The 18,361-nt window shown below is 42.4% G+C and overlaps 1 pseudogene; it reads left to right on the top strand.

Annotated features, from left to right (window-relative positions):
• Nucleotides 1–14,695: 14,695 nt before the first annotated feature.
• On the top strand, nt 14,696–17,558 carry LOC129490809 (dermatan-sulfate epimerase-like; annotated as a pseudogene).
• Nucleotides 17,559–18,361: the final 803 nt, after the last annotated feature.

Below are 18,361 nucleotides of genomic sequence, written 5' to 3' on the forward strand. Positions count from 1 at the left end.
CTGCGTTGATCTCGCTGGGAGCTGTAGACCAGAGCTATTCCCATTTGGCCATCTTGCCAACCACTACATGGACTTTATATCTTTTGCATTTCAAGGGTTTGTTTAGGTAGAGCCTTCTGATTTTTTTTTTTTTTTGAGACACAGTTTCACTCTTGTCACCAGGCTGGAGTGCGACGGTATGATCTCTTCTCACTGCACCCTCTACCTCCAGGGTTCAAATGATTCTTTCCTGCCTCAGACTCCCGAGTAGCTGGGACTACAGGCGTTCGCCACCATGCCCAAGTAATTTTTGGATTTTTAGTAGAGACAGGGTTTCACCGTGTTGGCCAGGCTGGTCTCGAACTCCTGATCTCAGGTGATCTGCCTGCCTCGGCCTCCCAAAGTGCTGGGATTACAGGCATGAGACACTGCACCCGGCTGCCTTCTGATCTTTTTAAACAGGATGTTCTCATAATGATATGATTTCTATCGATCTGTTCTTATCCTGGATTCTCAAGGCTGAATAAAGAACTCATCAGGTGGAATTGCTGCTTTCACCTAAACTTGAACTTCTCTGCTTTGCTTTTGGAATGAAATGCTGTGGCTCCAAACTGTCCCTGGTTAGGGTCCTCCCTCACAGCACCACTCCAACCATCTTCTCTGTCCCAGCTTATTCTGTTTCTCAACTCCCAGCCTTAACCTGCCTAGACCTCTTCCTCATCCTTGATCATCCTCTGTGTGTGGTGGGTACCAGGCTTTCGCCGAGTTTACCTCCACCACCTGGTGTGCCTGCTCTTTCTAGCCTCACCTGGTAACATCTCCATTCTTCCAGGCCACTTCAAATGCCCCTTCGTTTGGAGGCTTTCCTGAAGCCCAACAGGACATGAGCTCTGCAATGTTTGTAATGAAGGAATAGTGAAGCCAGATGGTGCCTCACGTGGTCCCTGCTTTTCCTACAATGCAGTTTGAGTTGTTTTTAGGAACAGCGACCACCTCTGCAAACAACCAGCAGCCCCACTGGTGCAGTGGGCATTTATAATGTTGAGTAACATAGTTTAGCCAAAAATACATACAATAAAGAAGAACTGGCCTCATACTAACATATTTCATGATGATTCAGAGATTATTAAGTGGTGCCAATTTCAAAAGCATATCTGAGCACACCATTTCATTGCAGGGGTGTCCAATCTTTTGCCTTCACTGGGCCACATCAGAAGAAGAATTGTCTTGGGCCACCTGTAAAATACATGAACACTAATGATAGCTGATGAGCTAAAAATAAAAAACAAAAAATCGCAAAAAAATCTCATGTTTTAAGAAAGTTTACGAATTTGTGTTGGGCCACATTCAAGCCATCCTGGGCCACATGCGGCCTGTGGGCTGTGGATTGGACAAGCTTGCTCTAGAGCCGCAGACAAGGTTTGTTGATGGTGGTGTAGGACGACAAGAAAAGGTGACCTGGGCCCCATCACATGCAGGGGCCACGAGGAGCAGCTCCACTCTGCAGGCCCTACCCCCGCCACTGGTGCAAATGAAGCTGTCCTCAGGCCTAGCAACTTGCCCTCTGCCCTCTTCAGCCTCGATACTATGCTGGCCTCTGTGCTGTCCTGGTCAATGGAGATGGGGACAAGGGGCTCCCCAGGGCAGCTGGAAGACAGCTCCTGCTAGATCACTACTCCCTCCCACCCAGCTGATGGGGAGAATCTCTAGTGGACCCATCCATTTTCGGGCTCTGTCTTATAGCCCAACCAGTGACACTGCCATCTTCTCCCGTTTTCCAAGCTCCTCCCAGCCCCCTCCCCAGGCATCCCCTCTGTCAGGCAGTGAGGGTCTCTTTGGGAGGCAAGCAACCAGTAATGACAGTCAGGGCCACTTGTGGGTTGGAGGGAGGCAGACCCTGATCCAGAGGGAGTCCTGCTCATGGGTCCTCCAATGCTCCATGTGATTCCCCACTCTTTCCACAGTTCTCATGCCGTGACCCCCACCTGGAACCACGCCTACCTTAATTTCATCCCAACTCCTACCCATCCTCCAAGGCTGGCTGAGGTCTTACCTCCCCTAGGGGCTTCTTGACCATTTCCCAGCCACAGAGCATCTGTCTCCTCGTACTCTCGGCTCTGGATCTCATTTATTTAGTCCAGAGCTAAAGCACATGGGCTACAGTCAGGCTGCCAGGACCCAGGCTGTGTGACCCTGGACAACTTACCCAGTGTCCTCAGTTTTCATATTTGTAAAATGGGAATACTCGTTGTGCCTACCTTGTAGGGTTATTGTGAAAATTAAATGAACTGGGCCATAGGTCCAGCTACATACTAAGAACTTCATACATCTTATCTTTTCTCTGGATAGCCTGTATTTTTCAGGTTAGTTTATTGTTATTTAACTTTACATAGTTTACATATTGTCTTCTTAATGAGGTTAGAGGTCCTCTGAGTGCTATAAGTAAGCTGTTGATGGTGCCTCTTTGTAGTCTTCACAGCACCTAGCCAGTAACCTACACACAGTAGGTGCTTAATACTGTTTAAATTCAATATAGTGCTAGCAGTGTCATGTGGTCTGCAAAATAGATCCTACCAAAATGTAAGTCATGGATCAGTATAACTCTCAAAGGCTTCTAGTTTCAGGTGGACTTTGCTGCAACACAAACCAGCCTAAAACATGGTGGCCTAAAAACAACAATGACGATTTATTATTTCTCATGATTCTGTGGGTTGACTCGGGAGTTCTGTTAGTTTGCAACATTTAGCTGGAGGGTCGGTGGGGCTGGAGGAACCAAGATGGCCTCACTCATGTCTAGCCCTTGGTTCTGGCTGGTTGCTGGGCTCCATGGTTCTTCTTCATGTGACTGCTCATGCTCCAATAGGCGAGACTAGGCTTCTTAATAGCAGGGTGGTGACTCAGGATTTTAAAAGTGTTACAATCAAAGGTATATTAGCATCCACGTCTAGGTTCTGGAACTTGCTGTATCACTTTTGTCATACTGTATTGATCAAAGCAGCTCACAAAGCTGGCCCCAATTCAGAGGTAGTGAAATAGATATCACCATTTAAAGGTAACACACCGTTAGTAAGAAGTTTGGTTAGCTTGTGAGATGACAATCTTCATAATCTTTCTATGTCATGCTTTACAGTTGAACAGTTGAACAAAGGTGTTCACAAGCATTTGCTATTTGAGCCTCATAAGAACTCAAAATTCCTCTGAGGCAGGAAGGAGAGGTATACTATCTTTAAAATGTGGAGTAGAAGGCTAAATTTACACAGATTACTCAGACTCACACAGCCAATGAATAGAATTGCACTCATGCAGCAATTTCCTTTTTTTTTTGTTTTGAAATATTTCAGTCCTACAACAAGTATAGAAAAATAATACTCACCCATGTATCTTCCACCTCGCTTAAGAAATAGGATGTTAGCAATTCACTGAAGCTTCCTGAACATCAGTTACCAATCACATAGTCTCCATTTCCACTAACTGCTTTCTTTAGGATAAAAGCCATCTTGGATTTGGTGTCTATCATGTCCATGCATAAAGTTAAGCATTTTCCACATATGTTTTGTTGTTGTTGAGTTGTGTTTTGTTCATGTGTTTGTTTTTGTTTGTTTGTTTGTTGTTTGTTTTAAGACAGAGTCTTGCTCAATCACCCAGGCTGGAGTGCAGTGGCACAATCTCGGCTTACTGCAGCCTCCACCTCCCAGGTTCAAGTGATTTTTGTGCCTCAGCCTCCTGAACAGCAGGGGTTACAGATGTGCACCACCATGCCTGGCTAATTTTTGTATTTTTAGTAGAGACAAAGTTTCAGCATGTTGGCTAGGCTGGTCTCGATCTCCTAACCTCAAGTGATCTGCCTGCCTTGGCCCCCCAAAGTGCTAGGATTACAGGCATCAGCCGCCATACCTGGCCTTTTTTCCACATACGTTTTTATCCATCAATTACAACTACCATATTTCATTGTTTCTAAGGCACATTTGTTTTTTCACATTTTCATCTCTCTGCAATTAGGATGCTCTCATCATTGGTGACATCTTCCAAAAGCAGTCAGCCAGGTGGCTGCTGTATCATAACCATCATGGCCTTATATTCTCTAACATCACAGGGACGAGAAACAAACTTGCAGAATTGGTGTCGGAAGTGTGGGAAAAGATTCTGGAGACAATGGCAGGGTACTCTTCTTATGCTGAGGAACCAAGTGGCTATGAGGAGAGGGTAGGGGAAGAAGGGGTGGCAAATCAGAAATGTTTTAGCAAGATTCCAGAAGCAGGAACCAAAAGTAGGTTAGCTGTACCTAACTGCAAAAATGGCTTGAGAGTACAATGCCAATGACTTTGTTCTTTTATAGATTATTTTCAGAAATGCTATATCACCAATACTCAATTTGGATGGAGGTTTTATTGTGCCAAAAAACACAGACACCAGGAAAGACTTCTAAGAAGTCAGATGTAAATGTGGAAAAATTTACAGAATATCTTAATTGATTATGTTACTTATATTTTCCTCTTTTATGCATGTATAAGAGTAATGTATGGTTTAAAAAACTGTCAAATCAGTGTGGAATTATAAGTGACAAGAAAACTTTTTGACAGAGTTTAATTCTCAGCATTTTTTCTGTCTTAATGGTGCACAAAATAATAGTCTATCTTATAAACTTTATTTTTATTTATTTATTTTTTTTGGAGACAGAGTTTCACTCTTGTCACCCAGGCTGGAGTGCAATAGTGCCATCTTGGCTCACTGCAACCTCCACTTCCCTGGTTCAAGCAATTCTCCTGCCTCATCTTCCCAAGGAGCTGGGATTACAGGCACACATCACTGCACCCAGCTATTTTTTGTATTTTTAGTAGAGACGGGGTTTTGCCATGTTGGCCAGGCTGGTCTTGAAATCCTGACCTCGGGTGATCCGCCTACCTCGGCCTCCGAAAGTGCTGGAATTACAGGTGTGAGCCAGCCTGCCCGGCTATCTTATAAGCTTTAGGTAAATACTGTCAAATTGTATCTATAATTCTGTAAACCACACTTGTTTGCCTGACATTATGTTTTTGAGGTTTTTCAATTTGCTAAATCTAGGCCTGGTTCATTCATCTTAACTACTGTATAACATCCCATTGTATAAATATACCATGTTTTATGTATCCTTTTTATCCATTCTCCCATTTATGGGCATTTAGATTGCTTCCATTTTTTTAAATTTCAAAGAACGTGGTTATGGGTATCTTGTACAGAGCTCCTTGTGAATAGAATTTCTGAATCACAAAGAATACACATCTTTGACTTAATAGACATTCTCAAATCATTCTACAACGTGTCAAATTTGCAATCTGATTATTCCTATATGAGAGGTCCTGATTTCAAGGGCCTCTTCATTGAACTTCCATCCTCCTCTCTAATTCCCTCTAACTCACTCCCTTACATAGCCCAAGTGACCACTAAAATACACAGCAGATCAAATCACATCTCAGCTTTAAACCTTTCCATGGATTTCCACGGTGATTTCCAACAAGACCGCAATGACTCACTGGGCCCTGACTTTGCCCCAGAACCTCGACTCTTGCTGTCACTACATCTGACCAGACCCACCCTCAACATTACAAACAATGCTTCAGAATCCTCTTAGCTTCTTTTCCACAAGAGTCCTTTCTCTCACCCTCTGTATACACCATTTTCTCTCCTTGGAGTGCTCTTTCTATTAAAACCTCTCCTGTCCCTCCTAAGCCCAAATTTCCCTAATTAACTCTATTCACCTTTCCATGTCTAAACGTAGTCATCTCTTTTCCCTGGGAGCCTTTTTTGGCTCCCACTCCCCCTACACCCACCATCATCACTGGAGTAAGTATTTTTCCCATATCCTCTGTGGCATATTTGACAGGCACTCCCCCATCACAGCATCATCACACAGTGCTAAAATCACCTCTTTGCTGCTTTTACTGTCCTACAAGACTTTAAAGTCCCCAAATTGAAAAGGGGGGGAACAGTGTCTATCTTGTTCACTGCTGTATTCTCACCCAATATGCAGTTTACACGGCACTCATAAATACCATATTTGTTGGATAAACAGGTACATGAAGCAAATCAGCACTTGAATCCAGATTATTTGATCAGACTTCCCATTTCATCCAAGACAACTTCTCTTCCTAAAATACAAATTACTATGCAAGCCATCATGAGGAGGAAATGCCAGAGACAAAATTTGGAATTGGGGTGTCAAATTATAAAAATTCCTCTAGGTTTGATGGCATCTTCAAGCCTTGTAAGTGGTCTCTTGGGTCTAGGCATGCCATTTACAACATGAGGAGGGAGGGAAGGAAGGAGTCCACTGGGTTGGCCCTGTTTGCAGCCACCTGTAATGCACAGCTTGGGTAATGGAAAGCACATCTGGAGATGTTTGAGAAGCAATCAGCCATTCCCAACATAGGATAGAAACAAAATGGAAAACGTTAAAGTTAACATGGAGAGATTAAAAATCATTTGGAATTATCTCATAAGGATGTCCTGTAGTTTTTTGACATATATGTATTTTAAGACAAGAAATGAATTTGCCAGATCCTGACAGCTCTCTCTTACATCAAGAAAAATGAAAATATATTTTGTTTTTAAAATGCCTACATCAACTATGGGTCTTCAGCTGAATCATAGTATACTGAATTTAGGAAGCCAACAACTTCCTTCTGAGTTAAACATCAGAAACTGGCATCCCCTAAGTCAGTGGTTCCTAAACTCTAGCAGCCATCTGAATCACCAAGAGACTTATGAAAACACAAATTGCTGCCCACACACACCTCTGAGAGTTTCTTATTCACCAGGTCTGGGTAAGGCAGGAAATTTTCATTTCTAAAAAGTTCCTAGAACCATTAAAAAAAGATGAAGTGTTAATACATGCTACAACATGGATGAACCTCCAAAACATTACGCTAAGTGAAAGAAGCCACATACATAAAGTCATAGATTGTGTGATTCAATTTATATGAAACATCTAGAACAGGCAAATCTGTAGAGATGAAAAGTGATTCATGGTTTCCAGAGGCCAAGGTGAGGGGGAAATGGGGACTGACTACTTAATGTGTATAGGCTTTCCTTTTGGAGTAATGAAAATATTTTGCAACTAGATAGAGGTGATGGTTGCATAACACTGAGAATGTACTAAAGATGAGTGGATTGTTCACTTTGATTGTATGTTATGTGAATTTTACCTCAATAACAACAAAAAGTTTCTAGGTAATGTTGATATGGTCCAGAGACCATACTTTGAGAAGCACTGACTTTAGTTACAAGCACAGAGAAGAGACTGAAGTAAGCCAACTTCCAAAATGGATGGAAGCCTCCATGTGTAATCCAGCAAGCCTGTCTACAGTTGAGAACTCAGGAAGGCTGAAACAGGCTGTTGCACTGGAAATCTTCACTCTCAATTTGGGCTCGGACCAATAGCTGGCAGCCACTTCCACATTCCAAATTGAAGTCCTGAACCACCCAAGCAAAGGACGGGGCTGAATCCAGTTGTACTCATCTCAGCTGACCAATCACCTCTGGCTTATAAAGAGGACTTTAAGGAATGAGGGAAAGTTGGCAAATGGACAGATAATTTCTTTGGATATAGTCGCTGGCATTCTGTGAGGCTGCCCTCATGCCTTGGGGAAGGGGTGAGAATTCTTCCCTTTTCACTTCACATGTGCCCATCTACCCATCTCTGGATACTTTTTGCAGGCCTAGGGCCATTAATCTTTTTAAAGAACTTGAGAAGGTGAAGACCATTTCATCCCCACTGCAATATGTAAAAAGAGAGATGGACCTGGAGCCAGAACAACAAAGCTTTGCTCTCAGTTCTGCCTCTCACTAATTCACTGCCTTGAGCAATTATTTACTTTCTCTGAGCCTCAATTTCCTCATCTGGAAAATGGGAATAAGAGTGACTCCTTCATAGGGCTTTTGTGAGAACTAAACAAGATAACCTTTGAAAGCACTATAATATGCTTTATGTATCATGGTTATTATTTTCCACAATTAGAATGTTGCTCTGCCACTGTACCCACTGATCCAGTGTGCCTAAAAGGCTCCAAGGGATGCTCCTCCTCCTGAGAGGTGCAGCCCCCTATCTTTTTTCCTATAACTACTCATGAAAGATAGTATCTACATGTGTCACAATGCAATGTGGATCTGGGTATTATTGGAGGAAAACCTATTCTGCATAGAAGACAAGAAAAACAAATAGGAAGTATGGATAAGTAGGTTGACACCTGCAAGACAAGTTAGAGCATAAAGAAGAGGTAAATGCTGAACATAGAAAGGAGAGAATGGAATGACCGAGAGGCACCTATGTTCATGACACAGTCAATATCCATGAGGCCTCAAATCAACCCAACTGATGATGGCCATTCTGGCCTTATATGTGGTCCGCCCAAGAAGTGCATATGAAGGCCATAGTGCTGCTCATCAGGCTGAGGGCTGAGCTACAGCTGCCTTCAGGAGTGTTTATTCCTGTGTTTCAGCAAAGGGACAAATGTGTGTGTTGCTGACTGTAGGCATCTTTCATATGCCTGTCTCCCTTGCTTGCATATCAACTCTGTACATACATACACGGGACACGGTGGGGAGGCTGATGCAGCAGAGAGAGAGAACAAATGAACATTGCTAGCACAGGGTGCAGACAGTGGGATCTTCCGTCCGCTGAGATCTTTCTCTAAGTGTATTAGCCTACTCCACGTGTCTCCTTATTTCTCACTAGGTGTTTTAAATGGAATCAATAAACCAGCTCATTCAAGTGTTTTACTTTGTTCTGGGAGGTTTTATATTGCCTGTCTTTAAGAGAGCTTGCCTGGTAGTGTTCTGTGAGGCTGCCATTACATCAAGGTAGTTACCCACATGGCACACTCCTCATGCCTTTGCACACATGGCCTGTGCCCTCTGCCTGGAATGCCCTTTGTTGGGCTCACACCATTTACTCTTCAAAACCACAGTTGAATCAGTTTTTCTGCAAAGCCTTCCCTCATCCTGTCCCAACTGTCACCCCACCGTAAATGTCTACCCCTTAACATTTTGTCTCCATTGTAAGACTTATCACACTGGATCATACATGTGTGTCTTCTCGTTTTTCCCTCCTTCTGTATGCCATAATCAGCTGGAGGGAAGGAACCAGGTACAACTCCTGATGCATAGTAGGTGCATGCAAGTATCTGCGCCAAAAGTATCTGCAGAAAGGACTGATAGATGACAACTGATGCTCATAGGACCTCCTGCTGAAAGAGGTGGTGAAATCATTTAGAGCCGAAATTTTTCAGTCTGCTTCTAGAAGTTAAGCCAGAAAATATGGATACATTTTATTTTCTGAAACTTTCCATGGCAATAAAACACCACTGCAAAGTTAGAAGACATTTGACGAACAGGGACATTTTGAAAATTATGTCACAAAAGGTTAATGTTCCTAATATATAAGGAAGTACTAAAAATAGAGAAGAAAAAACCAATAATCCTATAGAAAAGTGGGGGAGGGAGGGAGTAACAAGTAGACAGATCAGATAAGAATTGTCAGTGGTTTGTAAACTTATTACAAGATGTTCAGCTTTACTCAGAATTAGGAAAATGCAAATTAAAACTCTTTGGGGATAACATTTTTTACCCACCAGATGAACAAGAATATTCATGTTTAGCAAAATGCTTTATGGCACGCTTATGGGGAAACTGGCATTCTCATATATTGCTGGGGGAAATGCCAAACATTAGAAACATTACAGGAGGGATCTTGTAGCATCTTGTGCACACTCCTTCACCCTTTGACCTAGTAAACACACTTCTAGAAATCTATCCCAAAGTTACACTGCAAAAATACAAAGGCAAAAAAGGGGTGTGTGGAAACTATTGTTCATTGCAGTTCTATTCATAATGGCAAAAGAATGGAAACACCCAAATGCCCAAGTATAAAAAATTGTTTCATGAAGCTAGACAAATATACTCAATACAGTGCTATACAGTTGTGAAAAAGAATAACAAATCTCTCTATGTAATCTATGGGATCATCTCCAAGATATATCCAACATATCTGGAATCCCCTCAGAGCACCTTCCTTTGAAACAGGCAAGAATAATCAAATCTCTCATACAACAAAGTCCAAATAATACTTTCCCCTCAGGGAGTAGGGCAGAGCTCTCTATCCCTTAAGTGTGGGCTGCAGATGGTGACTTTCTTCCAAAGTGTACAACATGGAAAGAACAGAAAAAGGGAACATTAGCACGGAAAGACCTGACAGAATCGTACCTCATCCAAGTGACCAAGGTCAACATCAACAGTGATCAGTCATGTTGATAGTATGTGTCCCTGCTAAGATGTGGTGAGAATGGCATTTTCCCTCTGTGGCCTTCCTCCCAAAACCCATATTTCCAATCTATCAGGAAAACATTTGATAAGCCCCAGTGGAGGGATATTATAAAAAATACCCGACTAGTACTTCTCAAAACTGTGAAGGTCAGGCCAGGCACGGTGGCTCACGCCTGTAATCCCAGCACTTTGGGAGGCTGAGGCGGGCAGATCACCTGAGGTCAGGAGTTTGAGACCAGCCTGACCAACATGGAGAAACCCCATCTCTTCTAAAAATACAAAATTAGCCGGGCAGGGTGGCACATGCCTGTAATCCCAGCTACTCTGGAGGCTGAGGCAGGAGAATCACTTGAACCCGGGAGGCGGAGGTTGCAGTGAACTAAGATCATGCCATGGCACTCCAGCCTGGGCAACAAGAGTGAAACTCCATCAGAACAAAAACAAAAACAAATGTCAAGGTCATCAAAACCAAAGAAAGTCTGGAAACTATCACAGTTAGAGGAGCCTGAGGAGACAAGGATGACCAAATGTAATGTGGTATCATGGGTGGGATCTTGGGACAGAAACAGTGCATTAGGTCAACACTAAAGAGCTCTGAATACAGCATGGACTTCAGTTAGTAACAGTGTATAAATATTGGTTCATTAGTTGTGACAAATGTACCATACTAATAATGTAAGATATTAATAATAGGAGAAACTTCATGAAGTGTGTATGGAAACTCTATCTGCTATCTTTGAAATGCTGTAAATTTAAAACGATTCTGAAACAAAAATTGGATTCTAAAAAGTGTCACTTTTCAAACTTGGCTATAGCTTTCAAACAAGCAAATACATACATAGAAAAAGGGAACAATTTAAATTCTATTAACAGTAAGCTTGTTAAATAAATCACGGCATACTCATCTGACACACTGAAAAATAAAAATGAGGTAGGTACAATGTGAAAGGAGTTCCATAATATATTAAGGGGAAAAAATCAAGGCACAGAACCTTGTGCATAGTAAAATTCCTCTTGTATAAATAAATAATTTTTAAAAGATAAAATATAGATCTATTTTTATATGCTGGTACACACATGAAAGATTTTCTGGAAAGATACTAGAAAATATATTTATACAGTTGTTACTTCTGAGTTTGGAACTGGTGCTACAAGGTGGGAGGGTCTTTTAACACTTTCATCTAATGTTGAACTTTGTGTGCGTGTATTTTAATTTTTAAAAATCATCATCCTTTTGGATTACAACTAGTCTAGCTTCAGGATTACATACAGCTAAAATTGAAGAGAGGATTTGAAAGGATCTGCATCTCCATGCTATACTTTTTGAGTGTTTCCAAGAAACCCAGCCTGATATTAACCTCTGTCACATTATTTTTTATTTTTTTTTTGAGACAGTCTTGGTCTGTCACCCAGGCTGGAGTGCAATGGTTTGATCTTGGCTCACTGCAGCCTCCGCCTCCCAGGTTCAAGCGAATCTCCTGCCTCAGCACCACCCCCTGCCCACAACCCGAGTAGCTGGGACTATAGGTGTGCACCCCAATACCTGGCTAATTTTTGTATTCTTTTAGTAGAGATAAGGTTTCACCATGTTGGCCAGGGTGGTCTTGAACTCCTGACCTCAGGTGATCCACCTGCCTCAGCCTCCCAAAGTGCTGGGATTACAGGTGTGAGCCACCGTGCCCAGCCAACATTACCCATTTTTGATGATTAATTTATGTGTCAACTTGACTGGGCTAAGGGATGCCAGCATAGCTGGTAAAATGTTATTTCTGCATGTGTCTGTGAGGGTGTTTCTGGAACAGATTAGCATTTGAATCAGTAAACTGAATAGAGAAGATTATCTTCACCAATGTGGTTGGGTATCATCTAGTCCATGGAGGATCCATATAGAACAAAAATGTGGGAAAAAAGCAAATTTGCTCTCTTCTTGAGCTGGGACATTTATATTCTCCCACCACTGGACATCAGTGTTCCTGGTTCTCTGGCCTCTGGACACAGACTGGGACTTACACTAACTATACCCCGGTTCTCAGGCCTTTTGATTCAGACTGATTCAGACTAAAGTTACACCACCAGCTTTTCTGGTTGTCCAGCCTGCAGATGTCAAATCGTGGAAGTACTCAGCCTGCATAGTTATGTTGGTCAACTCTTATCATAAATACGTAGGTATACATATGTATCCTGTTATACGTATGTATGATTCTGTTTCTCTGGAGAATCCTAATATACCATTAAAGCATTAACATTAATTATCAATTGGATGCTATCATCTTAGAAATCTAAGAGGAATCTTCTGAGAAATTGGATATGAGAGATCTGCATACTGATGAATGCATGCAAATGAGCAGTAGGGAGACTGGCACATGCGGTGGATAAGCAAATGTTGCCAAGGGATGGGCTGTTAAGAGGAGAGTCTGGGTTGACCGGGGTACACATTAGATCATGAGTTATTTGATAAGGCAGAGGAGGCCACAGATACAGGATGATGGGATTTGAAGGAGACAGACCACAAGGAAAGGGCCTAATATTTACCTTAATAGACTATTGAGCAGTTATATCTAATCCAGCGATTCTCATCGCCAGAGGTACATTAGAATCACCTGGGGAAGATTTTTAAGGCTGTGTTCTTCAACAGGGCAATAGAGAAAACAAATCATGGCACATCCACATAGAGTAACACTCAGCAATAAAAATGAACTATGGACACAACGTATCAACCAAACTGATGAATCTCAAATGCATTATGGTAAGTGAAAGCAGCCCACACTGAAAAACTACATACTGCATGATTTCATTCTCATGTCATTCTGCAAAAGACAAGACTATAGGAAAAGAAAACATATCAACGGCTGCCAAGAGCTTGGGGTGCAAGGACAGCTTGACTACAAAGGGGCATAAAAGAATTTGGGAGAGGGCGTGGACCTGTTCTATATGGATTGTAATAGTTACATGACTGTACACATGTGGCAAAATTTACAAAACTGTACCCTAAATAAGATGAATTTTATTGCATATAAATTATACTTTAATACAAAAGGCCTTCCCCGAAATATTACAATTCATTTGGTCTTGGGTGGAGCCCAGAGATTATTTTTTAAAAGCTCCTCAGATGGAAAATATCTGCTTCGGTCTAAGATGGAGTATCAAGGAGTGGATTTTCCCTCCCACCTGAGTCAACCAAAAAAAAAAAGAGAAAGAAAAAGAAAAAGAAAAGCAGAGAAAATATACGAAACAATGGGCTTTAAGACACTGACCATCAGGCAACCAAGGATGGTGAACCCTGCAGTTTGGAGGTGATGAAATACCGCTCTTTATCTTGATTATAGGGATTATTCCATGGGTGTATATACATATTAACACTTAGCAAATTGTACACTTTCATATGTGTAGTTTATTGTACATCAATTATGCATCATTAAAGGCATTTTTCTTTAAGTTCCCCAGGTGATTCCAAACGTATAGCCAGAGTTAAGAACCATCAGCCCCAACATACAACTTTACTTGGCCCTGGAATCTAACATCGTAAGATTCTGATCATTTGAACTCAATGTAATGTGATTGAAGCACATAAAATGTTAAAGTTTAGTACAAGACATACTTTACTTAAACAGAACTCATTTTAGGAACTAAGTTCACACTTGCAGGAATAGTAGTTTCTGACAATGATTCTTTTAATAGTGATTGACATCACTGTTAAAAACAAAACAGAGACACAGAGAGAGAGGCTGGGACCCTAACTGGAAAGATTTTAAATGTTAGAACAAAATACATTAACAACAACTTCTAGGAAACTTAGAATATGCACAAAAAGCCTTAAAATTGTTGATAACATTTAACCCAGAATTTAAACTAAGGACATAGAAAAGAGCACAAGTGTGTCACTTCAGCAATGCTATAATAGCAGGAACATGGGAATCTAAAACAAATACAAAAAAGAAGTGGCTACATGAATTATGGCATGTGAGTAAAAAGAATAGTACAAGGCCATCTAAAATAATATCGTATGATAATGTCTAATGATATCATTAGATATTCATATCTATATGTATGTCTGATTAGATGTTAATCTACGTAATATCATTAGATACGAATAATGATATCATTAGATATTCGTATCTATATGTATATATGATTAGATGTTAATCTATCTAATATCATTAGATATGAATAATGATATCATTAGATATGATATTAGCCCCAGGCTGCAGCAGCGCATCCCCGGGCGCGGCGCCCACCAACACTCGTGGCGGGAGGGCTTGGCTCTGAGGGGGCTGGGAGCCCAGGCGCCCTGGAGTGAGGGGGGCCGGGAGCGGGCTCTGGAGGCTGCGGAGGCGAGGCCGGAGAGGACGGAGCCTCGGCGGGGAGAGGATCTTTTGAAGATGGTTTGGCTGCCTTGGAGATTTGGAGATCTGATGCCATGATGAGGACTCACACACAGGGGTTCTCCCAGTGTGTTTTTCATATATTTGCTTTGCATTGTGTCAGCCTACATCACCGACAAGGACCCAGAAGTCATGATTCCCTTCACCAGTGCCAACGACAACAGCCACCTCATGCTGTACTTCAGGGCAGAGGTGGCAGAGCTGCAGCTCAGGGTGGCCAGCTCGCAGGAGCACATTGCAGCCCGCCTCACGGAGGCTGTGCACATGATGCTGTGCAGCCCCTTGGAATACCTCCCTCCCTGGGATCCCAAGGATTACAGTGCCCGCTAGAATGAAATCTATGGAAACAACTTGGTTGCCTTGGCAATGTTCTGTGTGCTGTATCCTGAGAACACTGAAGCCCGAGACATGGCCAAAGTCTACATGGAGAGGATGGCAATGCAGCCCAGTTGGCTGGTGAAAGATGCTCCTTGGGATGAGGTCCCGCGTGCTCACTCCCTGGTTGGTTTTGCCACTGCTTATGACTTCTTGAACAACTACCTGAGCAAGACACAACAGGAGAAGTTTCTTGAAGTGATTGCCGGTGCCTCAGGGTATATGTATGAAAATTCATACAGGAGGGGACGGGAATTTCAATACCCGTACAATCATCAGCCCACCAACTGCATGGCTTTGCTCACAGGAAGCCTAGTCCTGACGAATCAAGGATATCTTCAAGAAGCCTGCTTATGGACCAAACAAGTTCTGACCATCATGGAGAAATCTCTGGTCTTGCTCAGGGAGATGATGGATGGCTCCCTCTATGAAAGAGTTGTGTATGGCAGCTACACCACTAGATAACTCTTCCAATACATGTTTCTCATCCAGAGGCACTTCAACATCAACCGCGTTGGCCATCCGTGGCTTAAACAACACTTTGCCTTTATGTGTAGAACCATCCTGCCAGGGTTTCAAAGGACTGTGGCTATTGCGGACTCAAATTACAACTGGTTTTATGGTCCAGAAAGCCAATTAGTGTTCCTTGATAAATTTGTCATGCGTAACAGCAATGGTAACTGGCTAGCTGACCAAATCAGAAGGAACTGTGTGTGGAAGGTCCAGGAACACTGTCCAAAGGGCAGCGCTGGTGCACTTTGCACACAGAATTTCTCTGGTATGATGCCAGCTTGAAATCAGTTCCTCCTCCAGACTTTGGCACCCCTACACTGCATCATTTTGAAGACCGGGTGTCGTGACTTATGGAAGTGCACTACCTGCTGAAATCAATAAATCTTTCCTCTCTTTCAAGTCTGGAAAACTGAGGGGATATGCAATATGTGACATTGTCCACAGAAACAAATACAAAGATTGGATCAAAGGGTGGAGAAATTGTAGTGCAGGGCATGAACATTATGATCAAAACTCATTTACTTTTGCTCCCAGTTGTGTGCCTTTCATCACTGAGGCTCTGTACAGGCCAAAGTACATTTTCTTCAACAATGTTTTGATGTTTTCTGCAGCTGTGTCAAAGAGCTGCTTTTCTCCCTGTAAGGGTCAAGTCACAGAAGACTGTTCATCAAAATGGTCTAAATACCAGCATGACCTGGCAGCTAGCTGTCAAGGGAGAGTGGTTGCAGCAGAGGAGAAAAATGGGGTAGTTTTCATCTGAGGAGAAGGTGTGGGAGCTTATAACCCCCAGCTCAACCTAAAGAATGTTCAGAGGAATCTGATCCTCCTACATCCACAGCTGCTTCTCCTTGTAGACCAAATACACCTTGGAGAGGAGAGTCCCCTGGAGACAGCAGCGAGCTTCTTCCACAATGTGGATGTTCCTTTTGAGGAAACTGTTGTAGATGGTATCCATGGGGCTTTCATCAGGTAGAGAGATGGTCTCTATAAAAAGTACTGATGGACAATACTGGCTACAGCAAGAAAGCAACATTTGCCTCAGTGACATATCCTGGGAGCTATCCCTACAACGGGACAAACTATGTGAATGTCACCATGCACCTCCGAAGTCCCATCACCAGGCCAGCTTAACTCTTCATAGGGTCACTATAGATGTTCAGAGCTTCACCATCCATGGAGACTCTCAGCAACTCGATGTGTTCGTAGCCACCAGTGAACGTGCCTACACAACGTACCTGTGGACAGGTGAGGCCGCAGGACAGTCTGCCTTTGCCCACGTCATTGCTGATCATCACAAAATTCTGTTTGACCGGAATTCAGCCATCAAGAGCAGCATTGTCCCTGAGGTGAAGGACTATGCTGCTATTGTGGAACAGAACCTGCAGCATTTTAAGCCAGTGTTTCAGCTGGAGAAGCAGATACTGTCCTGAGTCCAGAACCAGCTAGCTTTAGGAAGACTGTGGACCGCCTGCTGAGATTTTTGGATAAGAGACAGGCTGAAGAAGCCATCGACAGGATTTTTGCCATAACACAGCAACAGCAGCAGCAAAGCAAGTCAAAGAAAAACCAACGGGCAGGCGAACGCTATAAATTTGTGGATGCTGTCCCTGATACTTTTGCGCAGACTGAGGTCAATGAAAAAAAGATTAGACAGAAAGCTCAGATTCAGGCACAGAAAGAACTACCCATAAATGAAGATGAAATGAAAAACTTCTTAGATTTTGCAGATGTAACATATGAGAAACATAAAAATGGGGCTTGATGAAAGGCCGGGTTGGACAGGCATGGATGGTGACAACCACTCGTAGCAGGGCCTCATCACTATCTGCTTCCTATGCCAGATTGTTCCTCATCCTGAACATTGCTATTTTCTTTGTCATGTTGGCAATACAACTGACTTATTTCCAGAAGGCCCAGAACCTACATGGCCAAAGATGTCTATATGCAGTTCTTCTAATAGATAGCTGTATTTTATTGTGGTTGTACTCTTCTTATTCCCAATCACAGTGTTAGCACTGAAGCTATAAATAGCCTGGTCATTTTGTGATCACAAAAGTCCATGAAAAAAAAACTTATTACCCCAGTTTATCAGATTTTTTCCCTCAGATTCATTTTAACAAATTAAGCGAAGATATTTTGACACAAGAAAGCAGGAATATGGAGAAACTGGAGCAGGAAAGGAATTTATCAAGGCAATAGGAATAGCTTGGTGGTCCTATGGTGTTTCTGGAAGTATTTGGCATTGCAATTGAGCAGTCCACATAGTACTACTTTTAGAAGAAACAAAAAGTCTGTTTTTTAATGTTTTTTCTTATGAGAAAAAGGTTTAGATAGAATTGGGTTTTATTAATATTAATTTAACGCTATTAGCAATTTCCATATACTATATTATGGAAAAGACGGAAGAATACAATTCTGAGAAATATTTTAAAATTTTTAATGGGATAGTCATGTTGAAAGATAAATGTTGGCTGGGCCCGGTGGCTCACGCCTGTAATCTCAGCATTTTGTGAGGCCAAGGTGGACGGATCACGAGGTCAACAGATGGAGACCATCCTGGCCAACATGGTGAAACTCTGTCTCTACTAAAAATACAAAAATTAGCTGGGCGTGGTGACGCGCGCTTGTAATCCCAGCTACTCGGGAGGCTGAGGCAGGATAATCGCTTGAACCAGGGAGGCAGAAGTTGCAGTGAGCCGAGATCGCACCACTGCACTCCAGCCCGGCGACAGAGTGAGACTCTGTCTCAAAAAAAAACGTGAAACGTTGTTAAGTCCTGGAATGATGGTGTCAGCTTCCTTGGGGAAGTACTTCTT

This window comes from Symphalangus syndactylus, chromosome 9, assembly GCF_028878055.3.
Source record: "Symphalangus syndactylus isolate Jambi chromosome 9, NHGRI_mSymSyn1-v2.1_pri, whole genome shotgun sequence".
Taxonomy (NCBI): domain Eukaryota; kingdom Metazoa; phylum Chordata; class Mammalia; order Primates; family Hylobatidae; genus Symphalangus; species Symphalangus syndactylus.